The following is a 9287-nucleotide window of genomic DNA, read 5'->3' on the forward strand; positions in this document are numbered from 1 at the left end:
GCGATGGCTGCAGGACGACGGCGCCATCTAGGCGCGAAGGCTCACACTACTTCGCCCGCAATAGTGAAAGGTAGGTAGGAAGCCCGCCTGCGCATGCAGGTCAATGGCGCACTGGAGTGCGCAGCTGCTCTTTCTTGGCATCCTCGAGCCAGATGAGAAGGTGTGTGTGAACGTAAGCTTCGCTGTATATACGCAGATGCCAACAAGGCACGTTGGACATGCAGAATTTTTTCGTCACGGTTTTCTGCGTTTTAGGAGAGCTGTTGACTTTACATGTCTGGTAAGAGGTTTTGCGATAACATGGACCCGTATATCCGATGGTGTTTTCTGACATATAGCGTTTTGTCAACCACCGGTGTTTCTAGCGCGCGCCAGATATGTTCGCGACGCTTTTGCGCCCTGCTTCGGTAATTTGCAACAGAACAGGCAGGTATTACAGGGGAGAAAAAAAAGAAATAGTGCTAATAGAGAAATAGCGGCACTTCGCGTGCTCCGGTCGTGGCTGGCTGCAGTCAACGTCACTCGATTCTCATCGAGCCCCTTATGGCAGATATCAGTGGGTGACACCCCTACTTGCCCCGCCCTTGCGTTCTCTCATCAGCGCTCACAAGGGTGCGCATTTTATAACTATGCATAATTGCTCGCAGGTACTGGTAACCCAGACTTGCCCTGTGCTTTCTGCTTCGTGTGTTAGGGTTAAAATGCCTTTACCTAATTGGTAGCATGTTTTGCAGCAAAAGAAACGCAACCACCACCAAGGATACGGTGACATTACATCTACATGTATATTTGGGGGGTAGCGTACAGTTGGAATGTGCGCTGTACCAACAGAAATCCAGAGCCATACCAACCTCCTTATTCTTTCTGTCGAAGAAGCAGTACTGGAAGCCGTCCAGGGTATCTGTCCTGTGGCCTTCGAATCGAAGCTCCATGTAGGACTCGATCGTTGCTTTGGCCACTTCGACGCCGAAGGTGCCGAGCCGCACCGGCTGAGGCGCGGTCAGGTGGTACATAGGCGGCACCAAAATGGACGGCTTGAGGGCATGGTCAAACCGGTCTCGCGTAATGAGCGCGTGGTAGAGGTTGTCCCCAAGCAACCACGGCGGGGGCATCGCGCCGATGTCTTCGTTTTCGGTGCGATGCTTGGCCTTAATCGCGTCACGCAGGTTCTTTACGAAGCTGGTCTCCATGTCCGGGTACTTGGAGAACCTGCGCCGAGGAAGAGAGCACCCAAATTTCAACAAGACGAAATTTTAAAACTAGACCAACAGTTTCTTTTTGTACGTACCCAAGACACCGCGCCCTGTTGTGCCTGCGTACTTGTGCTCATTTATAGAACGCAAGAGGAGTATCAATGTATTCAAAGAGAACAAGGAGAAAAAAGCACAACTCTCGGTGGTAGCGTTTTAAGGGTGCGCAAAAAAATTCCAACTCGCAACTGCCTTTGTAGATGCTCTTTTTATTACTTAGTTAAACATTCTTGACTAGCGCTCTACCTCCTCTACCTCCTCTACCGCTCTACCTCCTCTCCGAGTAAACAGTAAAGAATGGGTGATGGCCTCTGTACCGAATGCTATTTTTTCTGATTTCTGGGGTAGAAACAAATGATATAGTAACTTGAGAATGACGGAAAAGAAAAAAGTATGGCAGGATTTTTTCCCCAACTACTCTGTAACAAAGCGGCATTCTACCTCAATGTATTTAAGTCCTCAAGTAACGTGACCAACTCGCCACACTGATCATAATTCTTTGACCCCTATTTTACTCGAACAAACATACTCACACGTGTACTTATTTGTCCTCTTCTCGGGCACTGCATTTCACCCACTAAAACCTATTGTTATCCCTCAGAACAAGACGCGTCTGCATGATTGGAACCCGCGGGAATGTTATCGATGGTTCTCTCCGTTGTTTGTGGTCACCAATACTTCTTGTGTAATCTGATTGTGCACGCGACGCGAATTGTGGAGTACTTTGTAGAAGACGCGCAGGCGCCATCCAATACTCTGAAAACTTCGATGACTTATGTGTAAAAGCCGACGCACTTGACCGGCCGATAAGATTTGGGACGATCGTCGACTGCGTTCGCCGCTGTCGTTGTGCTTTGTGGGTAGCCTGTTTTTCTGGACACAGGTTCGCCCAATAAAGAGCTAGTTTCGTCATTCACAGTTTGGCTACTGTGTTCTACTGTTTTGAAGAATATCATGGCGAAGTGAAGAACTACCGTGAACGCCCCAGCTTCCCTCCATCATACTTCAACAACCTAGGGAGCCCCCTACCTTCCGATGAACATTGTCAGTGGATCCGCAGACCTAGCTCGAGACTTTCGGAAGGATATCAGCCTTCCAGAACTGGACCTCTCAGGATAACCTGCGTCATCGTCTTCGCTGGGAATTTCGACGACCACCTTAGGCACGTGGGGCGGTACAAGAGGCCATCAAGTCACCAGAGCTAACTCTGAAGGCGGAAAAGTGCCCCTTCGCTTACGACGAGCTTCTGTTCTTAGGTCACGTCATCAGAAAATCTGGAGCCCGCCGTGATCCGCCGAAGACATCCATCATCGCTAACTTCCTAGAGGCCACCGACAAGAAGGTAGGGCGCAAATTCTTTGGCATATGTGCCTATTACAGGCGCTTCGTCAATAACTCTTCCCGCATCGCCGAGCCGTTAATCTCTCCAGAAATAAGACGTCGATTTTAAGTGGAAAAAGCCACAAGCCGAAGCATTCCGAGACCTTAAACACAGCTTGCAGTCCCCATAAGTGATCGCCAACTTCGACGAAGACGCCGACACCGAAATCCACACCGACGCAAGTAACGTAGGCCTCGACGCCGTCCTAGTCAAAAGAAAGACGGAATTGACAGGGTCACTACCTACGCTATTCGGTCGCAGTTGAAAGCGGAAGGCATTTGTTCTACGATGGAAAAACAATGTCTTAGCATTATTTGGAAAATCTGCCCTTACCTTTATGCCAGGCGCTTTAAAGTCGTAAGGGACCACCATGCCTTGCGTTGGCTGTCTAACTTAAAGGACTCTTGAGGACGTCATTTAAAGTACCCTTCAGGACCTCTCAGATTTCAAGCATTCGACATAACCGTCGTTTGCAAATCCGGACGGAAGCACTCTGATGCCGACTGCCTGTCATGCGCCCCCACTCACCCGCCACCGCAAGACGACGAGGCTGACGCCTTCCTAGGAACAATAAGCGCGGAAGACTTCGCTTTGCAGCAACGAGAAGACCCGGAAGTAAAAGCCTCGTCGAGTATTTAGAACGCAACACCGACGTTGAACATAGGGCATCAAGGCGAGGATTGTCTTCGATTTCTTTCTGCAAAATGACGTGCGCGCAAATAGCTTCTCATCTGTACGCGCCCATTACCTTCTTGTTCCCTCGGCACTGCGTCCAGAGGTACTTCACGCCCTACATGACGATCAAACCGCTGGGCACCTGAGATTCTCCAGGTCGCTATTGAGGATACAGGAAAAATATTACTAGCCGAACCTGACCACCGACGTCACCCGCTACGTCAAGGCATGCCGAGACCGTCAGCGACGCAAGACACCGCCGGTAAGGCCAGCGGGATTACTACAGCCGATTGAGCCTCCTTGCCGACCATTACATCAGATCGGTATGGATTTGTTGGGACCCTTTACGACGTCAACATGTGGAAATAAGTGTATCACCATGGCTACCGACTACCTTAACCAGTACGCCGAAACAAATGCTCTGCCTAAAGGTAATGTGGGCAAAGTTGCTGACATCTTCCTCGAGAGCATGTTATGGTGACATCATGCCACAGAAGTCCTCTTCGCCGATAGAGGAACGCCTTTCACTGCAGAACACACACAAGCAATTTTGCAATACAGCCAGACAAGCCTCGTGAGTACAACTGTTTACCATACGCAGACAAATGGAGTGGCTGAAAACGACCCTCGCAGACATGCTTGCAATGAATGTCGACGTTGAGCACAAGACGTGGGATGCCATCATGCCATACGTAGCCTTAGCTTACAACATGGTGGTGCAAGACACAACACATATCACCACGTACAAGCTGGTTCTTGGCAGGAAACCCTTGACTACCCTTGACGCCATGCTGCCGCGCGTCACTGACGAAGAGAATCTCGACGTCACCGCCTATCTCCAGCACGCCGAAGAAGCCTGACAGGTCGGCCGACTGAGCATCGAGAACCAGCAGAGGACAAACAGCCCACACTACAATTTTCGACGATGCGACGTCGTGTACCAGCCCGGTGACAGTGTTTGGGTTTAGACTCCAATACGCCGACGCTACTGGCATGTACTAGTTCATGCTGCGCGTCTTAAGCCCCTCTACCAACGCTAACTCTAGGAATTTGTTTGCTTTTTTTCTTTTCACTGCATGTGCTTTAGCTCTTGCGCTCGTGTTTGTAGCATCAGGTCGATCTGATTGTATCATCATCATCATCATCATCATCAGCCTATATTTATGTCCGCTGCAGGACGAAGGCCTCTCCCTGCGATCTCCAATTACCCCTGTCTTGCGCTAGCGTATTCCAACTTGCGCCTGCGAATTTCCTAACCTCATCATCCCACCTGACTTTCTGCCGTCCTCGACTGCGCTTCCCTTCTCTTGGTATCCATTCTGTAACCCTAATGGTCCACCGGTTATCCATCCTACGCATTACATGGCCTGCCCAGCTCCATTTCTTCCGCTTAATGTCAACTAGAATATCGTCTACCCCCGTTTGTTCTCTGATCCACACCGCTCTCTTCCTGTCTCTTAACGTTACTCCTAAGATTTTTCGTTCCATTGCTCTTTGTGCGGTCCTTAACTTGTTCTCGAGCTTCTTTGTTAACCTCCAAGTTTCTGCCCCGTATGTTAGCACCGGTAGAATGCAATGATTGTACACTTTTCTTTTCAACGACAGTGGTAAGCTCCCAGTCAGGATTTGGCAATGCCTGCCGTATGCAGGCATTGTATATGCGAGGTGAATTGTGTATTACATTCTAGAAGACACGCCGGCACCATTGATTACTCTGGAAGCTTCGATCACTCATGTATCAAAACTGACGTGCTTCACCGGCAGGACGGATTTTCGACGATCGCCACCTGTATTCGCCACGATCGTTGTGCCAGGCCCCGGAAAGTAAAGCTAGTTTCGGTTTCAAGGAACATGAGTGCTCGTAGCGGTTGCCGGACCTCCTAAGTTATTTTTCTTATTTCTTATTTTCGGACTTTTAAATCGGGCGAAACGCGGGAAGTGGTCGGCTTCGTGCATCCGTCGAGCTTGCCTCCGCTTACCCTTGCCACTCGCTTTGTGATATCACAAGCCAGATCGCGCTTGGTCGTCTGCTTCGGTTGTCGTCCCAAGTGTGAAGTTGGGAAAGATAAGACAGAGAAGCTTGATCAGGCGTGCAACGAATGGACGACGCAGGAAATCAGGTCGACCAAGCATTAGACGAAGATGGCTAAACCGGGGCATCAGATGTGTTACGCGGCTTTGTGGTGTGCGAATACCCGCAATTCCAGTTCTGCGAACTTTTTCAGATTTCCTAATGACCACGGGTAAGCACAAGTATTTCACTTCGTTTTCTGAGCAGGTATATATTTTGCAAGAGTATACCAGTTCTGTACAAGCCTGAGTATAGACTGACATAGGAGCAGTGTCGCTCGACCCATTCGTCATGACATGACGGCAGCAGATCTGCTGTCGGTGAAATACTTGTAATGAAGGGCTTGGAGTGCGTCTTTTCGGGCTATACATTTTGTTCACTCTTTATCGACATGCACAGCCAAGGTTGAAAATAGCAAAGAAAGACACAGCCGTATTGGGTAATAATTTTCGCATTGGTTTGGAATTTCTGGAATCTATTTTCACTCATTATGTATAAATTTCCCTCGTGAATGAAAATTGCTTCTGTAGATTGTCACTTTCGCGCTGCCTGGAGGTCAGTCTTTTTCTAGTACCGAATGTGTGAATAAAAAAAACGGCGTTCAGCTTCTACTTGTAATTAGTTTTGGCTGGCCGAGAAATCGGCTAGTTTTAGTTGATCCACTTCACAACACACGAACGAAATTAACGATTGATGGTACCACGGAGTTGTTTCCTTTATGCTACCCTACAATTTATCCGTGGAGTAGTTGAAGTGTAGCCCTAAACGTAACCGCAAGTTAGGACTTTCAAAGCGACTACTTTCACGAAATGACGAAATGTAATATTGGTCATTAACAACGGTTCGCTATATAAATATTCTTCATTATAATTGCTTGGCACTGGTGCGTAGGAACAATGTTCCAGTGGTTTAGAAAATGAATAGCAGTTTGCAAGGTAAACCTGGCAGGCAGAACGCGCTTTCTAATACACGACAAACTTCAGCGGGTTCTGCTCCGTAATTTGGCCAATCTCGCCGCATAGCCAGCGGACCTGCAAGAGAGCACGAACACAGTCCGCTTGCATGCGAAATGGGAAAGGAGGGCTTCAGCAGCATCACTCCTCCTCCCGGCTCCGCGCCCTCTCCCTCTACCTTCTGACCTCATCAGTGATGTCATGGAGGCATTGTTTTGTTTGTGAATTATTTGCAGTAGGATATCCGGCACCCGCCAGTGGTGGAAGCGGCGCTGCCGCCGCTTATCGGCTAAAATCCCTAAAGTACCGCCATCTACTCTTTCCTCCGCCGTCTCCTCTCCTAAAGCGCTTGTTGTTTTTTTCTTTACTTTTTGCTTGCGAAAGCAAGTCGACGATGGCCTAGAAAGTCCCCGTTGAAGCTTTCAGACCGTGCCACGGCCGGGCTCGACTGGCGCGCGCGCTCGCTTCTTACGGCCTGCTCACCCGTCGGGGAAACAAAGGGAGACTCGAGAGTTTTTCAGCACGTTTCGCCACCCGTTGGCGGTAGGGACGCTGCGACCCTGACCCGTCCTCCCCTGCTCCGCGTGCATGCCCTTGCCTTCGCACCCGCACGATCGTTTTCCCGCGCATTTTATTCGTCGTGAGCAAGGTAATGATCTAAAATTCAGCATTATATTCTTCCTAGCTTGCACAAGAGTGTATGCCACAACCATTAAGTACTTTGTTCCGCGTACGTGATTTGTGTCATGTCGGTTGCTGATGCACCTGTTACAGCGCGCGATATTTTGCAGCCACAGCCAGCAGAAGACACGCTTGAAAAGGCCTTTCTAAAACATGAAGTATGGCGTTACACAATTACAAACTGCGACCAAGAAGATGAAGGCTCTACGGCAATCCCATCAACGGCTTTTTCAATAGCTTCCTCATCTCGAAGATGTCATAGAATATTTATCTGACAATCGCATTCTAGGAAATGAGGATGTCGCCATATTGCAGTCTTGGTGGGGCAAAAAAAAAAAAAGACTTGCTCATGCGTCAATTGCCACTTAAGTCTGGTGCCAGCAATGTCACGCGCTTACTCGCCAGAGTTCAGGCCATTTGCACTGACTTTGCATTTTTATTCTCCTAGAGCATACAGATATGTACGAGCTGTTTTCAACACATGCCTTCCGCATCCAAAGACACTGTGTAAATGATATCAATCCATTGATAGGGCTGCTGGCTTTTCAAAAGAGGCAATGACTGCATGGGCTATGAAGGTAAAGCACGGCTCTACACATTATGCAATGTGGTTGTGGATGAGATGGCCATTCAGAGAAGTGGTGTGCGATGGAAAAAGGTTCCATGGATATGTTGACATGAGCATCGATGGCAATGATGACAGCTTTCCAGTTGCCAAAGATACATTTGTTTTAATGCTTGTTGCAATCAACGGCAGATGGAAGCTGCCGCTTGGCTACTTTCTAGTGCATGGCCTTGGTGGTAGCAGAGGCGCAATTCAATTGAGTATATTTGGACATACATAGATAGTACAGTATGTCCACGAGGCGTGGCAAAAGGAGGCAACAATGCCTCCTGACAGGGCCTTCACCTCGGGATCACACATCGTGACAGCAGATCGGCATGACAGAATACTGCACTACATTGAGAAATCAAGGAAATCAGTGAAAATTCAACAATGCATACTGTTTTACATATGGCAAATTATCCTATGATTTATCATTCTACATTGATTACATCATTCTAATTCACAGAATGAATGTTGTAGAAAATCATTCAAATTGCACTTGCTCAAGGCAAAAGAAAGGTACAATTCTAAACAAAACAGGCAGGAGAAGAAAGCATCAATTTCATTCTTTTCTTAAATTGAGAAAGGGTTTTGCAATCCTGTATGCTGTTTATCATTGAAGGATATGTGTTACAGAGTTTAACTATTTGGTTGTCTATTATCTGAGTACCATAATTTGTGCGTGACTTCGACCAAACCATAGATACAGTGCGCAAGTTATGGGTAAGGTTCCTGTTTAAGTACTTAGTGGAGAAGGATGTAAAATCATGCTTAATGTTATGAAAAATAAGTACAGCCAATGAGAAATCGTAAAGTTGATAGGACGGCAGTACCTCAACTGCGTCGTACAGGGATTCTTTGGCAATAGGTGCGGAACGGAATAGCGCCTTCAACTCCCTAAATTGAAGCGAGAAAAGGCGGTCTGAATCAGACTTGTTACATGTGCCCCAAACTAGCTGACAGTACATAAAATAGGAGTGAACTACGGAAAAACAGATCTGCTTTCTCAAACGCAGAGGTAAAAGATATTTTACTCGTTGCAACAAACCAATAGATCTAAATGCTTTCAGACGAACCTGATCCACGTGATCCGTCCATGTTAAGTCATACTTGAAACACACGCCCAGGAAGCGGCAAGAATTTGTTGGCAATAGATTGGTATTATAGATCTGTAGTTGGACATGATGATTCAAGGGCTTGTTTTTGGGGCGGAAAATAATATATTGTTTTTTCTTTATATTTAAGTCAAGTTCGTTGCTATTTAACCAGATCTGTAGCTGACTCAGCCACTGATTGACATGTTCAAGTGAGGCTAAATTTGGACCAGAAAAGAAGACATTAGTGTCATCAGCGTAAAGGATAATATCAGGTGTCCGGGGAATGTTAACGAGATCATTGATATATAAAATAAATAACAAGGGCCCAAGAATCGATCCTTGTGGCACACCGTACCTAATTATTCCTATATCTGAGAGAAATTTATTCATACTAGTGTATTGTATTCTTCCTGTCAGATAACTGTCTACCAGCTCATGTGCTTTCCTCTGATACCATATTTTCCCAATTTTTTCATCAGAATTTCATGTTTAATAGAATCGAAGGCTTTTCGAAAGTCAAGAAAAATGCCTAGTGTGTACATGCAGTTTCTGTTCAAAGTTTGCCAAAATAC

Source organism: Dermacentor silvarum, chromosome 11 (assembly GCF_013339745.2).
Source record: "Dermacentor silvarum isolate Dsil-2018 chromosome 11, BIME_Dsil_1.4, whole genome shotgun sequence".
Taxonomy (NCBI): domain Eukaryota; kingdom Metazoa; phylum Arthropoda; class Arachnida; order Ixodida; family Ixodidae; genus Dermacentor; species Dermacentor silvarum.